Below are 24,758 nucleotides of genomic sequence, written 5' to 3'. Positions count from 1 at the left end.
TTTTTTAGGCAGCGCCAGGCAGTGGCTACAGTTTTCCGGAAACTCTAGAGCCTCCTCCGCGTGTTTGAAACCCATGCACAGGCGACCAGCGGTGTTAGACTGCACGTAACCTTCCCCAATGCCCCAAAAAAGTCGTCGGAATCCTTCTGTTTACCCTAGACAGGGGAACAAGGTGACGCTTGCCAACCTGGGAATGGACCGAGGCTGGCTGGGCATCTTTTCTCTCTATGTTTCTTGCATAGAGCAATAAACGGCCGGGGCCCTTACATGCATAACGGGAAGGGGGTCTTACCCAGTTTCCTATTCTTTTAGGGGGAAAAGTCCCTGCGGAGACCACACCTGCCCGGAAGGGGTGAATACGTCACATGGGTTTTTAGGCGACATGTGGAAAGTGGCACGGTGGTTTTCCAGCCTCAAGGAGGGGGGAGTCGGGGACTGCCTAAGGAAAATACGGGTCCACTTTTGTAAGGGGACCGTACCGTGGATAATACACACAGGGGGAGTAATAATACATCCCGTGATGGGTTGGGAAGTGAAAGGCACGCATCCAATCTCCGAGCTAGGGGCACCAAAGGGACAAGTATTTTTGACGTACCCGGCGGGGCGGAGCAGGTAGTATGGCGTCGGGAGGCAAGGGTGCGTCCCGAGGCTCTAGTGCTGAGAAAAGTCGCAAAGCACTTACCTTGCTCCGCACAACCTGCAGGGGGCGGGTTAGCGACTGAGGAGCAGGTCCGGTGTAAGCGCCCTCTGAACTCGTTGGAACCGGCCGGCCGGGGAACAGTCGTGGGACTGAAGGGGGGTCCGCGTCCAGCATGCCGGGACTGTTGAGATCTGGTGGCAGAGTGCCGTGAGAACAGCATTTGCGGGCCAGGTGACCCAGAGACAAAGGAAATAGCAGGAGTAACCACCGTAACTGCACAACGTTCTTTTTTGCTTTATGCGATGTCATGATAGAATACGGAGACATAATTGTTGCATATTAACATACAAATTGAGATTCACAAATAGAAAGTTATCTATTTATCTGTTATATAAATCTATTTATCTATTATATAAAAATGTCAAATGTTAATATGAGTGTACTATCTCCACATGGAATGTGAATGGGTTGGGGCACCCCATAAAGAAGGGTGGTTATTTCTCTTCTTAAGCATAAGAAATATGATATAGTGTTTCTTGAAGAAACACACATCTTTCCCCGCAGGAAGCTGAAGATATGGGGTGGACGAGTATTCTTTAGTGCTGGCTCAAGTAAGAGCAAGGGAGTCATTATATTGGTAAATAAACATCTACAATTCAAATGTCTCAAACAGTATAAAGATAAATTAAGGAGAGTAATTATTGTTTTAGCAGAAATTCAGCGGCAAAGTCTGATTTTGTCTAATATTTATGCACCTAATGCTGATTGATCAGGGCTTTTTTATATATCTTGAAGTGATGTTGCAAGCCGCTGGCACCCCTCATGGAATAATATTGGGAGGTGACTTTAATCTTTGAGTCCTTGATCATAGTGAAGCAAAAGTGTGTAAGCCCCCTAAAGCAAAATGGCTGCTTCACAGGATGTGTAAAAGTCTTGGTCTTACAGATATTTGGAGACTTTTGAACCCATCTGATAGGGACTATACATTTTTTTCATCAGTTCATAAGATTTATTCTAGAATAGATTGTTTTTATTTCCAAATCCCTAATTTCATCTGTTGTCGATTGCTCAATTGGAAACATTTTAGTCTCAGATCACACCCTGGTGAGTTTAGATGTGTTGCCACAGTTAGAGAAAAAGAAATCATATAGTTGGCGCCTTAATGTATCCCTTTTGCAAAATCCTGATTACCAACTAATGTTAAAGATGAAATAAATGTTTATATGGAGATCAAGTGGTTCTCAGTATCCTCTGTGGGTGTGGCTTGGCTTAGGGATCAGATCATACAGTATGCCTCATTCATCAATGTGGCAGGGCGGAGGGCGGGGCCGGGTCGTGATCCTACCCGTACGGGACCGCCCTCCGCCCTGCCACAATCAAAAAATCCAAAGCACAAGAACTTGTGGAGATGGTAGGGAATATTAAAAGTGCAGAGGCAGAGCTGAAGTGCCGTATGTCGTCTGATGGCCTCTGAGAATTGACCTGATTGAAATATAGATATAATGCTATTTTTGTCGTGGAAAGTGGAGTTTTGGTTATTCAGGCAAAGACATTCATACTTTGAGTCAGGGGACAAAGCAGGGAAGCTTTTGACTAGATATATAAAGCAGAGAGGGTCTCTTTCTACCATTCCCTCAGTGAAATCTGCAGGTGGTGAAATTTTTAACTCGGCCATTGATATTAATAATGCTATATATCTTGATCTTTATAGTTCCACGTCTTTGTCTACTGATGAGGATATTTGAAACTTTTGAAACTTTTATATTAGGAACCATTAGAACTCCCAAAACTGACGAATGAGCAAAAACATTATCTTGATTCTGAGATAACATTGGAGGAGCTTGACAAGGTAATTAATAACTACCTACTGGCAATGCTCCGGTGCCAGATGGTTTTGCCGCAGAATTGTTTTTATCCTATGCTACAGAACTGGCTCCACTTTTGTTAGAAATTTATACTGAATCATTAAAGAATGGAAAGCTTCCTCCAACCATGACACAAGCCCGGATCAGTCCGATTCTTAAAAAGGACAAAGATCCAAGTGTAAAAGTTACCATCCAATCACCCTGATCCAACTAGATGTAAACATTTTGGCTAACCGATTAAGTATGGTTATGACATCTCTTATACATATAGATCAGGTGGGGGTTATTTGGGGGCCGTAGCTCCTCTGATAATATTAGGTGTCTCATCATGTGGTCAGTAGCAAATGATCAGTCTCCAGTCGCTGCCATCTCACTTGACGCCGAAAAGGCATTTGATATGGTAGAATGGGATTATCTTTTTAAGATTTTGGAAATGTATGGGTTCAGGAGTGCATTGATTGGTTGGATTAAGTTACTTTACAGACATGCTGTAGCAGAGGTACAAACAAATGGATTCATTTCAGTTTATTTTACTCTGAATAGGGGCAATCGGCAGGGTTGCTCTCTTTCCTCATTATTGTTCTGTCTTGCCCTGTAAGCTTTAGCAGCCATGATAAGAAAGGTGGGTGATTTTCCAGGGGTGGTTGCAGGAGGTGTGGCGCATAAGCTTCTGCTTTATGCAGATTATATTTTATTATTTGTCTCTGAACCTACTAGATCTATACCTTGCATCCACAGAATTATTAATTCCTTTTCCAGGTTCTAATGATACAAAGTCAATTGGTTTAAATCTGAAGCTTTGCCTCTGACAGCATTCTGCCCAGTAACGGCCTAAACAGGGTATTAAGTATTTGGGGATTTTATTCCCAGCAAATTTGTCTGACCTAGTTAGAATTAATTTTGACCCTTTAATAAAAAGGTGTTTGTGTGATGTGGGCAGGAGGGCTTCATTACTGTTATCAATGATTGGGAAGGTTAATATTATTCAAATTAATTGTATTCCAAAATGTAACTACCTGCTACAATCGCTCCCTGTAGATGTCCCCCTCTCTTATTTCAAGCAATTTGATAGCATAGCGAATTATTTCATTTGGAATGTTAAACGTCCCAGATTGCATTTTATTAAGTTACATAGGCCGATAGACAATGGTGGGCAAGGCCTACCCAAGATTTAGTTTTATTACTATGCGTTCAGTCTCAGACATGTGGCTCATTGGTTACTTCCACCTGAGAGAGCCCCTCCCTCGTTTGTTATTGAACAGGCAGTTCTCACCCCTATTTCGCCATTACAAAGCCTCTTTATCAAGCTAATCTGAAAATTTGGTCCAACATTTTTGGATCCCCAGACCTCAGTTTTAAAGGTATTAACAACTGCGCCACCTGCTTTGTACTATTTTTAGGAGTAGCTAAACTATAAACTATAAATGAATACCCTATATTACACAGTGTACAAGATCTGCTATGGCATTAATTTGGTTTCACATTATGTAAACATTCATTGAACTAATATTTCAAAGGATTTATATTTTTAGCACTTTTTCACTTATTTACTCAGGAAGTATATGGGCTGTGAGATACAGCAGATCAATAATAATAATAATAATAATAATAATAAAAGAGTTGTGAGGATACTGGAGAACTGGTGCTCTCTGCTCCACATCACCAAAAGATGGAAACAGTTGTGGGACTTTTGTGCTACTGATGGTAAGACACAAGTGTGTTGCACAAGCCCTCAAAAGTGAAGCCAAAATGTCTCGATCGCCCCCCGGTGACTGGTCCTAGTGTAGGTCATAAACCCACCTCCCAATGTTATTCAATGGGACGTGAGACCAACTAAACAATTAAATTACACTTCACATATCTTTTTTCCAAAGATAGTTTCTGTCATTTACTGTAGTTTCTATCACGTTGATGTAATTTCTAGTGTTTGTTTTCAAAATACGTTTGTTTTTAGTTAGTTATTTGATGCTATAAAAACGGTGCTGTGACATCATGATTGACAGCTGTGATTGACAGGTTCTCTGATTGAAGTAGTCACTGAAGCACCAACTGACTTTTTTCGGGATCTTCGGAGGACTGAGGAGATTGGAGCTTTAAATTTAATATCTAAATTTCTATAATTAATTATTTCACACGTCATAAGTCAAAAGTCAAAAGTGCAGGGGCGTGTGCTTGCGATTGATTCAGCGAGAGTGAGGGCAGGGCCTTGATTTCGTGGCTTTACTTCCTGCTCACTACTGCGCAGGTCTGGTCCCGAAATCGCAACTGTGCAGACTCAAGTCCCAAGATGTCATATCGGGACACTGGCGGCTTCAGTTCTCACCAATGGAAAAGAGCGAAGGGGCGTCGTCCATCTTTTTTAACAGTCTATGGTAAGACATCACAAATCTCCATGTCCCAATCTTGTTTGTGTATTATGTTCTTTTCTATCCGATAATGGACATGTTTTTATCATGTAATTGTTATTTTTTTCCAATCATTTGTGCAGAATACTCTTAACCTGACTATGAGTATCTTTCCCAAAAAAGTGATACAACACCATGACGTGGCAATGTGGATGTTCATGTACAACAAACTCAAAATGAAAGCATTCCAGTTGTTTTTTGTGTAAATACATGTACTCAAATATATTGTATTTTGTAGTTACATGCATGACAACCTGAATTTTGTAACCAAAACACCATACCTTTTAGCTAGCCGATTTGCTTTGAAGTGTTAAAAAACAGTGTGGCAGAGAGAAAATATGCCCTGTCACTTTAAGGATCCGCCGCCAATCCCAAACTGAGAGTATAAAATGGCTGCTCATTTGAGTGCACCAGGTGTGTAAGACAGAAGTGTGAGACAAGAAGGTGTGAGACAAGAAGGTGTGAGACAAGAAGGTGTGAGACAAGTGTTAGGTGAGCAGATTTAGTGCTTAGAGAAAGTTTGCCCAGTGGACGTGTGATATCATTCCAGACATTTGAGTGAGAAAAGAACAAAGAGGACTATAAAATGGTACTAACTAGTGCTTAACATTGTTTCCTGGATACAAAGAATGGACCAAACCATCAAACAATTGACTCAATGTTTAAAATGGAGTGGCATGAATAGCAGAGGATTGCTGACCCGCTGAAGTGCTCTGTAGCAGTTAAGTTGTATACAAGTCTCTGAAGTGCCAGGTGATCACCTAGGTTTGCTGACCTATTCATACCCTTGTTTATGACTCTCCCTCTGCATCCTTGAAGCCTCAAACCACACCAAGGTACATGTGAACTCTCCTAACCAGCACCCTCTCATTTCTCTCATGCGTAGCCTCATGTGACCCAGAATGAGTGGAAGAGGGTGAACAATGATACAAGGAATGTAACAGGGGTTGACTGCTCGAGAGGCAGTAATAACCTACGCATATCCGCCAACCCCCATTATATTAAAATAGATACAAGAAATCAATGACAGTGGGAATACAATGGTGGAATACAGTGACGTCACTGGACTTCCTGTTGTTGATGGCACACTGCGTGTTTGTGTTTGTAGGCTGCTTAGAATTGCTTATTCGTATTCTCATACGTTCATCTTTTTATCCTTTTGTCATTTTTACCACGTGTTTCAGGTTTTTCTAATGTTTCATCTGCGTGTATTTGACCTGTTGCTGTTGGCACCTAGCTTGAGTCTGTGTTTGTAGCCTGCTATTTTTTTAGCATTGCTTATATATCTGTTACAGCCTTTAATCCTTAATATCTGCCATTTTTCAGCACACATCAGGTTTTCCCCCGCATTATTCTCTTATCACGATTCAACTGCGTGAATTTTCCATGTGCATCTGCTTTCTATTTTTATCACGTTTTAAACTGCATGCATTTTTCAGCACGCACTCATTTTTCTCATCTGTGTTATACAGATTATTGCATCGATCTCAAAGCACCGCATATCAAGAACAACCAACAACAACAAACAATTGCGTGAGGGATTCGCATTAACCTCAAACCCTCTCTGCTCAGGAACCGTTTGGGAACAACCACCAATAACAACAAACAATTATGGTAAGTCATGGCATTTGCTCATGTTATTTCTTCCTGAATTGCATGTCACATGTTTACAATAGCCTCCTACGTCAGCAGTGAGGGATTCACATGTGATAAATGTAAGGAATTAGTCAGGCTGACAGAGAAGATTAATGTGTTAGAGACATGAATCCGAACACTAGTGGAGGTCAGTGAGAAAGAGAAGCCAGTAGATACTGTTTCGGATGCGAGTAGTACAGAGAGCAACACACACACTTTGGTTCCGGCTGTAGAGCCCCTGCAGCAGGGCGTTTGGGTGACGTCTCGGTGGCATGCTCAGCAAAGCGACACCACTCTCCCATTCCTGTTAGGGTTTCCAATTGATTCTCCCCACTCAGTGATGCACCCACTGAGAATCATGTTGAAAGAGCCCTTGTTATTGGCGATTCTATTGTAAGGAACCTGGAAATAGAGACTCCAGCCACTATTGTTAATTGCATTTCGGGTGCCAGTGTGTTTGAAATTTTTTTTCCAGTGCTGGCTAATGCTAAACGTAGATTTTCTAAAATTGTTATTCATGTTGGCACTAACGATGTCCGGCTTTGCCAGTCGGAGATCACTAAAGATAATGTTAAAGAGGTGTGTGAATTTGCAAATTCAATGTCAGACACTGTAATATGCTCTGGTCCCCTCCCTGCTCATTGTGATGATGATGTTTATAATAGATTAGTGTCACTGGATGTCTGAGTGGTGTCTGGAGAATAGCATAGGATTTATAGACAATTGGAATAGTTTTTGGGGTAGACCTGACCTGCTAAAGAGAGACAGACTCCATCCCTCCAGGGAAGGTGCCGCCTTCCGTAATTTATCTCATAGTCATAAAAAAGATTGTATTTGACTAATTGGTCTCTATGTAGGGACCCGGGGTAGAATAGGTCCCTAGCACCCCCATGCTGATCGTAAGAGGTGACAAATGGGGCGACTTCTTTGCCGTAAGTTGCAACCCGTGTCTGGGGAGGACGAGAATCTGGTATTTGAGGAATGCGTATGCTGTGGCTGACTCAGATCCAACACAATACTTTGGCTTTGAATTCACATAGACGGGAGGTTGGAAGGACCCGGTCCAATCAATCGGAGAGTTAAGATGTACCGAAAGGGTTTTGGCTTAGGGTCAATTGAATAAAATGTATTTCTTGTTCCTTTTGCTCAAGTATATCACCCCTGTATCCTTGGAGCATAACTGGAGGAGAACCACGGCTCTGTGCACCCCCCTGTTGGCTCCAAGGTGGGTGGGTAGCAGGAGTGATGAACATTAAAAAATGCAAACATGGCTAACCAAAAAAAAACAAAACGACGGATGATAGAACAAATATTGGACTCACAAAAGAGTGAAAATTGGCAGATTTATACTGCTAGAATAAAAAATAACAGACATGCCACTTACAAAATTGTCTCCTTTTGCAATACAGAAATGCATTTCAGGCATAGAAGGTACAGTTAATGATGATAAAAAACTAAGATCCGGACAAATCCTTGTAGAATGCTCCAAGAAAAGCCATGCTGAAAACATCATGTGCGCAAGTATGCTGGCAAATGTACCGATAAAGGCATTTTATCACCCATCATTGAACAACAGTAAAGGAGTTATATGCACCAGCGAGTTACATGATATGGATGAGGCTGAAATGGCATCAGAATTAACTCAACAGGGAGTAACAAATGTTAAGAGGATCACAATCAAAAAAGAAGAACAGATAATTAAAAATGCGCTTATATTATAAATCCCAACCTCCGCAGAGGATCAAAATGGATATGGGAGTGTACCAGTCAATATTTTTATTCCAACCCCATTGAGATGTTTCAACTGTCAAAAATGTGGCCATGGTTCTGCTTTCTGCAAAAGAAAAGCTGCTGCAACTGTGGAGAAGGACATGAACCAAGGTGTTCAAGACCACCAAAATGTAGCAATTGTTCAGCCAATCACCCAGCCTCAACAAAAGAATGTCCGATTTGGATAAAGGAAAAAGAAATTCAGAGAATAAAATGTGTTGAAAGGATCAGCTACGTTGAAGCATGGAAAAAAGGTTGAGGAGTCCCCATCCTTTAACCTAAGGAAAACATATGCTTCTTTGGTGAAACCAGTCATGAGCACCACTGATTGCCAGACTGATGCCAGACTTTTTGACAAAATATCATCAAACTTGCACAACCAGTCCTCGAGAGGGAAAAAGACACAACAAAATATAAAATCTCAGTCAACAAAAGCGAATCAAAAAAGGAAAAACACAGAAAACTGAATGTTTCAAGAATAACAATTTTGAAATGACCGAGACTACAAATCCCCGAAGTCGAAGCTTGTCTCCAAAATTCAAAGGTAAAGGGCAGATACCTGTCTTACTTGAAAATGAGGAATCATATAATTCAGTGGAACTGTCGAGGATTTAAGGCAAACTTTTCAGAACTGCAGCAATTGGCAGCTATTTTGAATCCTATTGCCTTCTGCCTCCAGGAAACCATCTAACAATAGATAGACAACTGACATTGAAAAAGTATAATATCTATAACACTTTTGGCAAAAATACACAACATCCATCTGGTGGATCAGCTATAAGACTTGACATAATCCACAGCCATATTCCAGTAAATACAAACCTGCAAGTGGTAGCTGTTCTTCTAACAGTTCATTAAGCCATAACTATGTGCTCTATTTATATACCCCCTGATGCCTCAGTTATAACACAAGAACTAAACATTGATAGGTGACTTTAATAGCCAGAGCACATTATGGGGAGGTAAACATACAAATACCAAAGGCAGAACAATAGAGTTTATGTACAATAATGATCTGTGCTTACTAAATGATGGTTCAAGCACATTTGCATCCAGGATATGGATCATACTCTGCTATTGATTTAACTTTGTGTGAACCTGAATTAATAATTGACTTTTCATGGCAACTATGGAAGGATCTTTGTGGAAGTGATCATTACCCACTGATTATTAGATGGCAATTGAAAAAAGCTAATTGGTATCATTTCCAAAAACTTTGTCATGAGAAGTTGAACATAGACTGGCAAGAATTTCAAGATCCGATAAAGAAATTCAACAATATACTGATTGAAATAGCAGGAAAAACTGTGCCAAAAACATCAACATAGTCATGCCGTCAGAGAAACCCATGGTTCAATGAAGACTGTAAAAAGGCTATTGCTGATAGGAAGAAGGCAGAAAGAACCTTTAATAAACATCCAACAACAGAAAACCTCATCAGATTGAAAGTGTATAGAGTTCAAGCACAAAGAATTATTAATGAAACAAAGAGGCAGAGTTGGAAAATTTGTATCAGGTTTAACATCACAGACACCAACAAAGAAAGTATGGGATGATAGTACGTGGAGGTATGGCATTCTAAAAGATTTGTACAATATGGGTTTCAGGGGCTGTCTACCCATTTTTATTTCCAATTTTTTATCTAATAGAGTTTTTCATGTTCGAGTAAGAAACGTGCTATCTGAATTGCATGTACAAGAATCAGGAGTGCCCCAAGGACGTATACTTTCAGTTACTCTTTTTAGCATTAAAATTAACTGGATCGTAAGTGTTATGGGGCCAAATATATTCCGTAGCCTGTATGTAGATGATATGTGCATTTGTTATAAAGGCAAAAACATTAACATAATTGAGAGACATCTACAAATATGCATAAATAAAATGTATGACTGGTCAGTACAAAATGTATTTACATTTTCTAAATCAAAAACTGTGTGTATGCATTTTTGTATTTTGCGATCTATGCACCTCGAGCCAGAACTTTTGGAAAGGGTCATAAATGAGACCAAATTCTTAGGACTTACTTTCGATAATAAACTGTACTTCATCCCTCATATTAAAATGCTGCGGAATAGATGCTTCAAAGCAATGGATATTATAAAAGTGTTGGCAAGGATCAAATGGGGTGCAGATTGTGAAGTATTCTTGAGACTATATAGGACACATGTTCGATCAAAAATGGACTATGGGAGCACAGTTTATGGATCTGCCAGGAAGTCATATATTAAAATGTTGGACACAGTACATCATACAGGATTGAGACTTGCACTAGGAGCATTTAAAACCTCTCCAATCCAAAGCTTGTACACAGAAGCAAGAGAACAATCACTATATAACAGAAGGCTGAAATTATCCCATAACTATGCAGTTAAACTAAAAGCTAATGAAAGTATCCTAGCATGTCTTTCAGTCTTTCATCCTCAACATGCACACCTGTATGAAGCCAGACCCAGGTACATCAGTCCTTTTGGAATTTGCATAAAACCACACTTGGACATTAATCTTGATATCCTAACATTGACACATCTGTTCCCTATACCGCCTGTGCCCTATACCGCTCTGTATACTAAAAAGTTAAATCATCCAGATGTCTACCACGAGAAATTCCTTGACATAAGATGTAGCTTACCATCTCATGTACCAGTGTACACAGACGGATCAAAGTCAGGCAATCAGGTATCTGCAGCAGTAGTGATTGGTCCAAAAAGTTTTGTACAAAGTTCAATTTTCACAGCAGAAGCTTGTGCATTATTACTAGCTTTAGAACAAATTGAAAAGAAACTGCAACGTCACTTTCTAATTTGTACAGATTCTAAATCCTGCCTGCAAGCACTCGAAGCTCTGAAAACAGAACACCCTACAATTATTAGCATAATAGTAAAAGTTGACTCTTTAAAAAAATAAGATTTTAATATTGTCTTTTATTGGATACCAGGCCATATGGGATTGGCTGGCAATGAACAGGCAGATAAAGCGGCTAAGGAAGCACTTCAGTTGGACATGACAGTATGTAATATACCAGCATCTGATGTTAAACCAATATTGAATATGTACATTCACAACAAATTGCAAATGGAATGGAAGTGAACCCAGTACTAAATCAAGGAGTTTATTATTTCTTTTTTGAAAATAGATATGACCAGGTTGTATATACGGATGTCGAATTGGTCACTCAAGACTCACTCATTCATACTTATTGAAAAAGGCAGAGAAACTAGTTTGTGATCTATGTAAGAACAACTTGAGTATAAAACATTTTTTGATAGAATGTCCATATCTAAATGAGATTAGAAAACGCTTCATAAAATACATTGATGGATATTTTTAAAAAGGTCTATCCAGGAAAATGTTTTGAATTCCTATCACATACAAACTGAAAAACTCTATAGAATTGTTATTAGTACTTTTTGTTTTTATTTGTTTGTTTGTTAGATATATATGTTTTTTTGTATCTATCAAACTATTTTAAACATTGTTTGATTTGAACAATGTTGTCTTTGCCATATATATATAAAAATACATCAAAATATAAATAAATTTGACTAACTGGGGCCCAGGTCAGGAAGCAGACAAACTGGTTAATCCGAACATCTGCTAGCTGCCTTGAGATCTCTCTCTCTCTCTCTCTCTCTCTCTCTCTCTCTCTCTCTCAAATTCAAATGAGCTTTATTGGCATGACTGTATACAGCGTACAATGTTGCCAAAGCATTGAGTAATAAACACATTACAAACATAAAAACAACAACATGTCAATAAATTATTAGTACTTTTTGTTTTTATTTGTTTGTTTGTTAGATATATATGTTTTTTTGTATCTATCAAACTATTTTAAACATTGTTTGATTTGAACACTGTTGTCTTTGCCATGAATATATAAAAATACATCAAAATATAAATAAATTTGACTAACTGGGGCCCAGGTCAGGAAGCAGACAAACTGGTTAATCCGAACATCTGCTAGCTGCCTTGAGATCTCTCTCTCTCTCTCTCTCTCTCTCTCTCTCTCTCTCTCAAATTCAAATGAGCTTTATTGGCATGACTGTATACAGCGTACAATGTTGCCAAAGCATTGAGTAATAAACACATTACAAACATAAAAACAACAACATGTCAATAAATTATTAGTACTTTTTGTTTTTATTTGTTTGTTTGTTAGATATATATGTTTTTTTGTATCTATCAAACTATTTTAAACATTGTTTGATTTGAACACTGTTGTCTTTGCCATGAATATATAAAAATACATCAAAATATAAATAAATTTGACTAACTGGGGCCCAGGTCAGGAAGCAGACAAACTGGTTAATCCGAACATCTGCTAGCTGCCTTGAGATCTCTCTCTCTCTGTCTCTCTCTCTCTCTCTCTCTCTCTCTCTCTCTCTCTCTCTCTCTCTCTCTCTCAAATTCAAATTCAAATGAGCTTTATTGGCATGACTGAATGCTTTGGCAACATTGTACGCTGTATAGAGTAATAAACACATTACAAACATAAAAACAACAACATGTCAATAAATGAATAATAATGATAATAATAATAAACAAATAAAAATAAATACAAATGACAAAGTAAAAAACAGAGGGCAATGAGGAAGGGAGGAGAAAAAAGTCAATTAAAATATGAGTTTGAATAGAGCTGTAATATGATGAGGGGTCAGTCTTTCGCCCTCATGTGATGACAGGACGACACATACTGCGCTGCCAGCTGAACACACTCTACTTTCTCTCCCATTAGATACGAGAGTTTGTCTAATTTATTTATGTCCTGGAATTCAGGTAGAATATGAGCTATTTTTGTAAAGTGTGTGTTTCTAATGATCTCATATTTACTGCAGTGAGTGAGGAAGTGAAGTTCATCCTCCACAACTCCTTCAGTGCAGTGTGAACACAGTCTGTCCTCTCTGGGTCGCCGGTTCTGTCTGTGTCGACCCGTCTCTACAGACAGACTGTGCTCACTCAGACGATACTTTGACAGTAGCTTTCTTTGTCCATAATCTGTAATATGGACCAAATATGGTGCCAATTTATAAGCAGTCTTAATTCTGTGGAAGTAGTTTAATTTATGTACTTGTGTGACTTTGTGCTGCCAATCATGAATGTATTCTTCCTGCGTTATTCTTTCTGTCTGTTTCAGTTTGGCCAATCTAAACTGGATGGATGAATTTAGCTGATATTTTTCTACTAAATAGTGCATAGGGTCACTCTCTGGGTGTCCTGTCCTGTGTGTAAAGGCACAGTGATGGTAATTATCTGGAGGTGCGTCTGACAAATGGAACCAGAATTTAGCTGCTCTCTTCTGGATTTCAGTGAGGAGAGGGAACCGGCCCAAGATTCATAATTTAATTTATATTTGAGGCCCCAGATTTCACAGCCATATAGGAGTATAGGTTTGATGATGCTGTCGAAGACTTTCAGCCACAGTTTAATGGGGGGTTGAATTTAAATAATGATTTTCTTATTCTATAATATGTCCTACGGGCTTTGTCAGTCAGATCTTTTATTGCCAAATCAAACTGTCCTGAAGCAGAGATTGTAAGACCCATATAATTATAGAGGTTGGCATGATGAAGGATTGTTCCCCCGAATGTGAATATATATTTATTGCTCATAATGCGATTTTTTTTTTTTTTTTTTTCTGAAAGATCATGACTTTGGACTTCTTCATGTTTAATGGTAAAGCCCAATCTCTGCTATATCTTTCTAAAATGGAGAGGCTTTGATGTAGTCCCTCTTCATTAGGGGACAGCAGCAGGAGTTCGTCAGCGTAAAGGAGGCATTTGATTTCTCTGCCATCTAAGATCAGTCCAGGGCAAGATGACTTTTGAAGGGTTTTGGCCAATTCATTAATATAGATATTAAATAGAGTTGGGCTGAGGCTGCAGCCTTGACAAACTCCCTTAATCTTCACACAGCATTTATTGTCAGTGTACATGTCTTTTATGACATCATATGTCTTTCCTCCGATGCCACTCTGGATGAGTTTCAGGAAGAGTCCGTCATGCCAAACAGAATCAAAGGCCTTTTTAAAGTCAATGAAGCAGATGAATATTTTGCCTTGTTTTGTTTGATGAACATATTTTTGAATAAGTGAGTGAAGTGTATAGATGTGATTAGTTGTTCTCTGTTTGGGCATGAATCCAATCTGACATTTATTTAGTGTCTTGTGTTCTTGAATGGAGTTCACTAATCTGTTGTTTATAATGCAACAGAAGAGTTTCCCGAGGTTGCTGCTGACTGTAATGCCCCTGTAATTATTGGGGTTGTACTTGTCCCCTTGTTTGAGAATTGGGGTTATTTGATTTTTCTTCCAATTCTGAGGAAAGTGTCCTGATTTTAATAAGAGATTGAATAATTTCAGAATAGCATCTTTTAGTTTGGGGCTGCTATGTTTCAGCATCTCATTACATATTCCATCCAAGCCACAAGATTTTTTTTTTTTTTGAGGGATTTCATCCTTTCAGTCAGTTCATTTAAAGTTATGGGGGCGTCCAAATGGTTTAATTCATCTTTTATTGTGTGTTTCAGATTGTTTAGTTGAGAGGTCAGATGTTTTTGGCTGGGGGTTGGTTCATTTTGTAAATAGAGGTTTCCGAAATGTTCTGTCCAGAGTTTTGGGTTACAGATGGGAATGGATTTGACTTTGTTTGATTTATCTAAATGATTCCATAAATCCCAAAAGTAGTTTTCATTGACAGCCTCCTCAATCTTGTTGAGTTTAGCTGTCATATGTTCAGCTCTTTTCCTTCTCAGTAGTGACGTGTACATGTTCAGTGTTTGGTGATATGTGGAGTGTGTGTGCTGGTTTGCGGGGTCTCTGTGTTTTTTATTTGATAATGATCGTAATTCCTTTCTTAATGTTTGACAATCTTTGTCAAACCAATCGGCTTTAATGATTTCTTTCTTTCTCCTGTACATTTGTCTTTTTCTCAGAGCTTTGTTGGACACTGTATGAAATATTTTGGTTAACTGTTCTGTTGCCGAATTGATACTTGTCTTGTCTAAATTTGGTGTAGATAAATGTGTCTATCATATTCTGAACATGAATGCTGTGGAGCTCAGCTTCATACTGTGCAGGACTGTCATTTTTCCATATACATTTGGTGGGGAGGGAATACAATTGAATGTTCTGATCAGAAGATGGCAGATTTGCTGTCTTGTTTATACTAATGACTAATGGCTGTGATCTGAGAAAGGAAGCTGTGACATCACTATGAAGTAGTTTATCTTATTGTGGTCTAGATCTGTAATGGCATAGTCCACTGTGCTGCTACCTCAAGGTGAGTAGTAAGTAAATCGACACAGAGAGTCTCCCCTTGTCCTGCCATTAACTATATATAACCCCAGACTTTTACAGAGCTGCAGGACGTGTTTCCCATGTCTGTTTATCGTGCTGTCATAGTTCTGATGGGCTTTAGTACAGAGTTGATTCTGCTGTATACTGTATGTGCACTATTAATATATTTATCGCCAGCTGAACTAATGTAGTCTGGTTCCTTTCCGGTTCTTGCATTCAGATCCCCCATTAACAGCACAGAGCCCAGAGACTGAAACTGAACGATCTCTGACTGTAGTGTTGGTAAGGTGTCCTCATTATAATAGGGGGACTCGTATGTGGGGGCTATACACTGCACATAGATAAATATCCTCATCTGAACAAATTACTTCCTTATTAATTTTCATCCAGATATGTGTTTTCCCTTTTTTTACAGGTTGAATATAGTGTGAAAGATGCTCTTTAAACCAAACTTTAATTCCTCCTGAATCTCTTCCATTTTTAACATGAGGGGTTTTGATTGAAGGTATAAATAACTCTCTGTAGTTTAAAGGGTTGTAAGTTTGAGCCTCTATACGACTCCATGTCTCAAGTAATATAATTATATCTGAACTATATACAATATTTAATAAATCAGGGTTAGTGCTTTTCTCTCCAAAAGATGAAGAGATCATCCCCTGAATGTTGTAGCATGTTATTTTAAATGACGACACTGGGAAATGTTCTATTTACCAGAAAGAATCATATATGATTTTACGACCCAATATTGTTTTGAAATAAGTAAATCAATTAAAATTCATCACAAAATAATAATAATAACAGTAATCATAAAGGATTAAAGAATATGCTTGACTAAACTCACATTGTAGGTAATTAAGTTAATAGATTATCACATATAATTTTCAGCATGTTTTTGATCTGGCTGAGGTCACTGGTGTCTGAACTACCTCTACCAGCCACAACAGCGGCGTAGCTCTCCAACTGTCTGCCGGGATGCTGTGTGACCCTCTCCTCTTTGACAGGACGTGTTATCGGGGGACTCCTCAGAGCCGCGTCCTTGATGGATTTTGCAAACATTCTCATGCCATCTCGATGAATGTGGAGATGGTCATATAGGTGCGCATGACTGATGCGCTGATGGTTTGCTATATGAACATTTGGCATGAGTGCACACACACACATCAGTTATCTCTGCATTAATGGCATTGATGATGTTTTGTGGGACATCTCTGCGAGGCAGAAGTGTAGAGATAATGACTCTGGCACTGGGGTAGATACCTCTAGCTGATTTCACCACGTTGATGAGAGCTTTGGCGACGTCCACTCTCCTGGTGCTGAGGTCGTTTGTCCCAGTGTGCAGTATAATGTGTGAGGGGGCGCCCAATTCTCAGCAGCTTCAAAGCAGAGTGAGAGGTGGGACACCAGAGTTTCCTCACAGTTCTCCCTGGAAACAGTCGTCTCTGGACAAGGTGGTTGCCGCTGGAGTCACAGAGGATGATGATGTGTTTTCTCTTCTCTTCTCTGTTGCTGCTGATAGATGTTGTGGTCTGTGGAGATCTCTGTCTGGTGCTGCTGGTGCTTTTCTCTTGGAGTTCTGAGAAGCTTGAGAGACCTGAGAAACTTGCGTGGATGCAGGGGATGGGATGGTGTGTGTTTGTGTGTTGACACACTGCTGATGTTGTGTTGTGTTTGTGATGTGTTCAGGGTTTATGTGTAGCTGTTGTCTTATCTCCTCCAGTTGTTTCTCCAGCATATTGCAGTGTTGATCTCTCTTGATCAACTCCTCTCTCACCCTCATCAGCTCCTCTCGCAGCTCCTGATTGTTGTCCTCCAGCTGTCTGACAGCAGAGAAGAGCTGCTGAAGTTGTTGTGTGCTGAGGTGGCTGGTCTGGTTTTTGAGCTGGCAGAGGTTGTTGGTAATTTCCTCTTTAAACAGGAAGTAGCCCTGCTCCAGCTCAGTGATGTTGTCTCTCAAGGTCTTGAACTTTGGTCAGTGTTTGTGGCTGTTTTGTTGTAGGACTCTTCACGGCTCTTCACCTCAGGATCTTTCTTAAACATCTGAACCTTTATTTTAAAGTCCATGAAATTCTTCTGGAATTCATCAAGACTGGGTTCTGACCCCTGGACCATGACTGTACCATTGTGATACAGGTTTACAGTCAGCTTTATCTCCTTTTCTCCTTCTAGAGTGATTTGTCTACCTTTACTGATGCCACCTTTTCTGCTGCAGTGCATGGCAGTTATGAAGGTACTGTGCCAGGCTGATGGGTGATCAGTGAAGAAGAGCAGGTTACACCGGACTCTGTTTGGTTCTGATCCACTGTAATCAGACAACAGCATCTCTGGATTCTCTCTAAGGATCATCTCTTTCATCTTCTTCCTATCTTTGTTTGTTAAAACTTCTGCTGGATATATGATCTCCAGCTCCTCTTCAGTTTTGAAAGATGCAACTGCCTTAGACAGGCCCGAGCGGTTTTAACTGCCATGGAATGTTAGCTTGGCTAGCAGTTAGCTTGATGTTTAGGTTATATGTAATATTTTATGTGATCTTTAAATTTCTTAGAGGTCTTACCTTAAAAATCTTCTGCCTCTTTTGATATTAGTTTAGTTTCCAATAATTTAAGTATCGTTTGAGTCATAAAAACGTACATTTTCTGGCAAAAATGAAAGTTACAGCAGGAGCTGATATTTTTTGCTGCCAACTGCCATCGGAACACTCTCTCTCTGTCTCTCTCTCTCTCTCTTCACCTAGATATCTCATTGAGACTGTGTCTGTTCCCCAAATTACCAACCGCAAAACCCTCACAAAATAATTTAAAGAAATTTTTGATCAAGTTAAAACTTGAACATAACAAACAAATTAAAGACAGGGCTACTAAACATTAGATCTCTTTCTACCAAAGCACTAATTGTAAATTAAATTATTACAGATCATAGTTTGGATGCACTCTGTTTGACTTAAACCGGATATTATAAAATATAATAAAATATTAGTTTAAATGAATCTACTCCCCCAGTAAACCTGAGCCTCGTCTGAAGGGTCGAGGAGGAGATGTTGCTACAATTTACAGTGAAGTTTTTGGTGTAACTCAGAGGACAGGATATAATTGCAAGTCTTTTGAACTAATAATGCTTAATGTGACCCTGTCAAGATATAAATAAAAAAACGATGTCATCTTTTACCTTTGCTACATTGTATAGATCACACAGGTCCTATTCTGATTTCCTTGGTGAATTTGCACATTTTTTATCAGCTCTTGTAGCTACTGTAGATAGAGCTTTAATTGTTGGTGTCTTCAAAATGTAACGGGACCAACTCATCGCCATAATCATACGCTAGATTTAATTCTGTCATATGGAGTTGATGATATAGAAATTCTGCAGCAGAGCGATGACATCTCGGATCATTACCTCGTCTCTTGTATGCTGCGATCAGCTACATCTACACCATGCTATCGTTCAGGTAGACCTATTCCTTCGACCACTAAAGATAGCTTCACTAATAATCTTCCAGATCTATCTCATACACTCAGTAAACCCCAAAGGCCAGAGGAACTTGATGAAATAACAAAAAGATATACCTAAAAAATTCTAAAGATAGCTTCACTAATAATCTTCAAGATCTAGCTCATACACTCCAGTAAACCCCAAAGCCCAGAGGAACTTGATGAAATAACAAAAAGATATACCTAAAAAATACTAAAGATAGCTTCACTAAGAATCTTCCAGAACTATGTCATACACTCAGTAAACCCCAAAGCCCAGAGGAACTTGATGAAATAACAAAAAATATAAATGCAGTCTTCTCTAGCACTCTTGATAGTGTCGCCCCCCTTCGAATACAGCAAATTAAAGAAATAAGTCCTTATTAAGTTATTATTTCATCAATGGTCACACTCCTGCTCTCAAGAGAGCAGCTCGGAAAATGGAGTGCATGTGGAAGAATACAAAATTAGGAGTATTTCGTGGTGCATGGAAGGATAATGTCTATAGCTACAGACAGACACTAAAAGCTGCCAGGTCAGCATATTTTAGAAAACTCATAAAACATAACCACAACAATCCTAGGTGTTTATTCAGTACTGTGGCTAAATTGGTTAGGCATAAAGCCTCAACTGAACAGCACAAGAGTAATGACTTTATGAATTTCTTTACAGATAAAATTTAAATAATCAGAAATAAAATTGGAATTATGCAATCATCTGTCATAGCACCTAAAAAACAGTGTCTCGTAATTTTCATCATATGCAACTTCAATCCTTCGTAGTCATAGGTCATGAAGAGCTAACAAAACTTATCGATACATCAAAAGCCACAACATGTTTGTTAGATCCAATACCAACTAAGCTCTTAAGAAGCCACAACTCAATCCTGGAGAACTGGCTAATTATAGACCAATTTCAAATCTCTCATTTATGTTGAAAATACTAGAAAAGGTAATATCCTCCCAAATATGTTCATTTCTACAGAGAAATAGTATATATGAACAATTTCAGTCAGGATTTAGGCCTCATCACAGTACAGAGACAGCACTTATCAGAGTTACAAATGGCTTGCTCTTTTCATCTGATCGTGGCTGCATATCACTTCTAGTGCTTTTAGATCTTAGTGCTGCATTCAACACGATAGATCACAACATTCTCTTGAATAGGCTAGAGAATTATGTTGGCATTTGTGGAGTTGCATTAGCATGGTTTAGGTCCTATTTAGCAGACCGCTACCACTTTTTCTATGTAAATGAGCAATTGTCAAACCAAACAAAAATATGGAGTGCCACAGGGATCAGTTTTAGGGCCTCTGCTTTTCTCCTTGTACAGTATATGCTTCCCCTGGGAGATATTATCAGGAATCGTGGAATAAGTTTCCACTGCTATGCCGATGATACCGCATCTTTATATTTCTTCAAAACCTGATGAGATTTCACAATTCTCCAAATCAGCATGTATCAATTAAATAAAAAATTGGATGGCCAGGGGTACTAATTATTATTATTATTATTATTATTATACTATAAGATAATTTGACTCTCGATAGATATACTGTTACATCATCTTCAACAGCGAAGAACTTAGGTGTTATATTTGATACCAATCTGTCCTTTGAAAATCGAATTAGCAATGTTTGTAGAATAGCATTCTTCCACCTAAGAAATATTGCTAAATTATGGCACATGCTCTCTGTTGCTGATGCTGAAAAACGAAAAATTCATATGTTCATGACCTCAAGACTAGATTATTGTAATGCATTACTGGGAGGAAAAAACTGCCAAAAATGCCCACAACGGATGTCTATACCTACAAACATCTGAAAAATGAATTTGCCAATTGTATGAAACCTCCTCCTATAAAACTATATAATATTTAAGAAATAAAAACTATATAATATTTAAGAAATAAAAACTACAAATAAATTAATGTTCACCTTTTATTTGCACTTACCCTTCATACAAACAAGAAATGTCAAATAAACATAAAACTCTCACCTTTGTCAATATTAATATTTTAAACTTGAAACTACAACATAGGCTGATTATTATAGATTGAAACAAAGGTTCTTCTAGGATAAAGAATATTAAAGTGCTCAGAGTTGCTGCAGAAAACAGAAAAAAAGAGTGAGCAACACACTGTGTATTGTAAAAAATATAATGATTGATATATACTTATAATAGCTGTAAGTAGTAGCAATACAAACGGGCCAAAAAAATGCGTTTTAAGTTCAGAAACATTTTGAGTCCCCCCTCCCTTGCATCACAGTGGTTTGGTCCACTGCCTGCTTTCCCCTTTTACGTCACCTACACACACAAGTCCGGTGGAGTTAGAATTCCTTCGTAAAGCTGCGTTCACACTGCCAGCGACACCATCCCATTCATTTTCAATGAGAATACAGCGACTTCCGGCGACATGAGCTGCCGCGACCGTTGGCAACCAGATGTGGACGTGTCCAGCGACACGACAAAGTTGAGACAAGTTTAACTTTATTCCAATAAAGAGCGACTTAGTGGAGCAACAGCCAATACGAGAGAAGACGGTAGAGCTCACGTGATCCTTCTCTCTCAATTCAATTCAATTCAATTCAATTCAATTCAATTCAATTCAATTCAATTGAGCTTTATTGGCATGACTGTGTAAAATAGCACAATATTGCCAAAGCAATAGTAATATACAAACATATATGTAGATAAATAAAAGTGAACAATAAAAAAACAAAAACAAAAAAAACATTTCCATATTATGCATAAATATATCACAATAAATAAAAAAATAAATAAATAAATAAATAAAAAAATATATATATATATATATATATATATATATATATATATATATATATATATATACAATAACAAAAATAAGTATAGAGAGCAGTTTAATGGAACGGAGGGTTCAGCCCTTGTCCCTCATATGATGGCAGGAAGACACATACTGCGCTGCCAGCTGAACACACTCTTCTTTCTCTCCCAAAATATAACACAGTTTGTTTATGAGGCTCAGCTTGTTGAAATTGAGGTACAATCTGTGCTATTTGTGTGAAGTAGGCGTCTCTGATGTTTTTATACTTGCTGCACTCAGTGAGGAAGTGCAGCTCGTCCTCTACGGCCCCATCAGTGCAGTGTGGACACAGTCTGAGCTCTCTCTCTCTCAACTCTGCCTGTGTCGGCCCGTCTCCACACACAGACTGTGGTCACTAATGCGATACTTTGTCAGGAGCTTTCTCTGACCATAATTACTGATTTCAGTCAGGTATGGTGCCAATTTATAATCGGACTTTATTTTGTTGAAATATTTTAATTTATTTAGTTGTGTGACCTTTATCTGCCAATCGTGTATGTATTCTTCTTTGGTTATTTTCCCTATTTCTTTTACTTTTGAGTGTCTGAATTGAATTGATGAATTGAGTTGGTGTTTTTCCACTAAATATAGCATGGGGTCGCTCTCTGTGTGTCCTGCCCTGTATCTGAGAGCGCAGTGATGGTAACTCTCTGTCTGCGCGTCTGATAGATGGAACCAGAACTTCACGGCTCTCTTCTGGATTTCAGAGAGCAGAGGGAATCTGCCTAATTCTGCCCGGCTTGGAGCGTTTCTGTGAGTGCCCAGGATGTTCTTGCAGAACTCAAGGTGGAAAATTTCAGCGGGGGTTTTGTCCCAGGATTCGTAATTTAGTTTAAATTTGGGGCCCCAGATTTCACAGCCGTAAAGAAGGATGGGTTTTATGATGCTGTCAAAGATTTTCAGCCACAGTTTAATGGGTGGGTTAAATTTGAACAGGGGTTTTCTTATACTGTAATAAGCCCTACGTGCTTTATCAGTCAGATCTTTTATTGCAGTGTCAAATTTTCCAGAAGCTGAGATTGTCAGACCCAAATAATTATAACAGGTGACATGATTAAGAATTGTTCCCCCAAGTGTAAATTTGTATTTCTTGTCAGTAAGGCAAGGTTTTTTCTGAAAGATCATGATTTTAGACTTGTCCATGTTGATGGGTAAGGCCCAGTCGCTGCTGTACTGGTCCAGAAGCGAGAGGCTGTGGTGCAGACCCTCTTCATGAGGAGACAGCATCAGAAGATCGTCAGCGTACAGGAGGCTTCTGATCTCTCTGTCCTCGAGGGTCAGACCGGGACAAGAGGACTTCTCCAGTATTGATGCCAGTTCATTAATATAGATATTAAATAGAGTCGGGCTGAGGCTGCAGCCGTGACGGACTCCTTTAGTTTGGCTGAAATAATCAGTACGTTTGTCATTAATCTTAACCCCGCATTGGTTCCCATTGTATATGTCCTTTATGATGTCATATGTCCTTCCTCCTATTCCACTTTGGATTAGTTTTAGGAAAAGTCCATTATGCCATACCGAATCAAAGGCTTTTTAAAATCAATGAAGCAGCCAAATATTTTCCCTTGTTTTGTTTGTTGGACGTGTTTTTGTATGAGTGTGTGGAGTGTGTAAATGTGATTTGATGTTCTCTGTTTAGGCATAAATCCAATTTGACAATTGTTAAGGATCTTGTGTTCTTGAATGAACTGAACTAATCTGTCATTGATGATGGAGCAGAAGAGTTTGCCCAGGTTGCTGCTCACTGTGATGCCCCTATAGTTATTTGGGTCGTACTTCTCACCCTGTTTAAAGATTGGTGTAATCAAATTTTCTTTCCATATCTCAGGAAAGTGTCCTGCTTTTAATAAAAGATTGAATAATTTGAGAATTGCATCTTTCAGTTTGGGGCTGCTGTGTTTCAGCATCTCATTTGATATTAAATCCACGCCACAGGATTTTTTAGTTTTTAGGGATTTCATCTTGTCTGTCAGTTCATTTAGTAATATGGGCTGGTCTAGATGGTTTAGCTGGTCTTTTACAGTGCGCTCCAGGGTATATAGTTGGGAGGTCAGATGTTTTTGGGTGAGGGTTAGTTCGTTTTGTGAATAGAGTTTTCCAAAATGTTCGGTCCAGATGTTTGGGTCATAGATGGGAATGTGTTTAGGTTCTTTTGATTTATCTAATTTACTCCATAATTCCCAAAAAGAATTCTGATCTACTGCCTCCTCAATCTTATTAAGCTTTGCTTTCATGTGATCAGCTTTTTTCTGTATTAGAAGTGACTTGTATGTTTTGAGGGTTTGCTGATATTTGTCTCGTGTTTGTTGGTTTGCAGGGTCTCTGTGTTTTATATTTGATAATGATCTTAATTCTTTTCTTAATTTTTGGCACTCTTTATCAAACCAACCAACTTTAGCAATTTCTTTCTTACCCATATTCTCTCTCTCTCTCTCTCTCTCTCTCTCTCTCTCTCTCAGCTCCTGCAGGAATGGAAAGATCAGCGGACCCATCCTCTGCAGCAGCTCATTAAACTGGGTCCTGTCAAGCCTGAAGTACTGCTGGAACCGGAATTCATCCAGCCGCAGCTCCTGCACAGTCGGTGGTACTCACAGTGCTGATTCCGAGATTGAATGGTTTTGTGGACCCAGACAGACCGCTGTTTGCATTTTTGCTGCAGATAAACAGCCGCTATGGCAAAGAGCATGCCTTGTTTCTCGTTCATCTTTGCTATAAAGCATTTTATGTACTGATTCGATTTATATTTCGTATTTTCCCTCTAAAATGTTAGTTTTTAGCGGCAAGAAAAGTGATTCTCTGTCAACAGCAATGGAATGGGATCAATGAATGTAATTTATAAACGTT

The 24,758-nt window shown here is 38.9% G+C and overlaps 1 long non-coding RNA gene across 1 annotated transcript; it reads left to right on the top strand.

Moving 5' to 3' along the window:
• Positions 1-22,241: 22,241 nt before the first annotated feature.
• Positions 22,242-24,400, top strand: LOC127627252 (uncharacterized). The gene is made up of 3 exons (XR_007968536.1): positions 22,242-22,325; positions 22,506-22,667; positions 24,374-24,400. It is a non-coding gene; the product is annotated as an uncharacterized LOC127627252 (long non-coding RNA).
• The last annotated feature ends 358 nt before the right edge of the window (positions 24,401-24,758 follow it).

The sequence above is a fragment of the Xyrauchen texanus genome, chromosome 33 (genome assembly GCF_025860055.1).
Source record: "Xyrauchen texanus isolate HMW12.3.18 chromosome 33, RBS_HiC_50CHRs, whole genome shotgun sequence".
Lineage (NCBI taxonomy): Eukaryota > Metazoa > Chordata > Actinopteri > Cypriniformes > Catostomidae > Xyrauchen > Xyrauchen texanus.
This window is presented reverse-complemented; position numbering and strand designations above follow the sequence as displayed.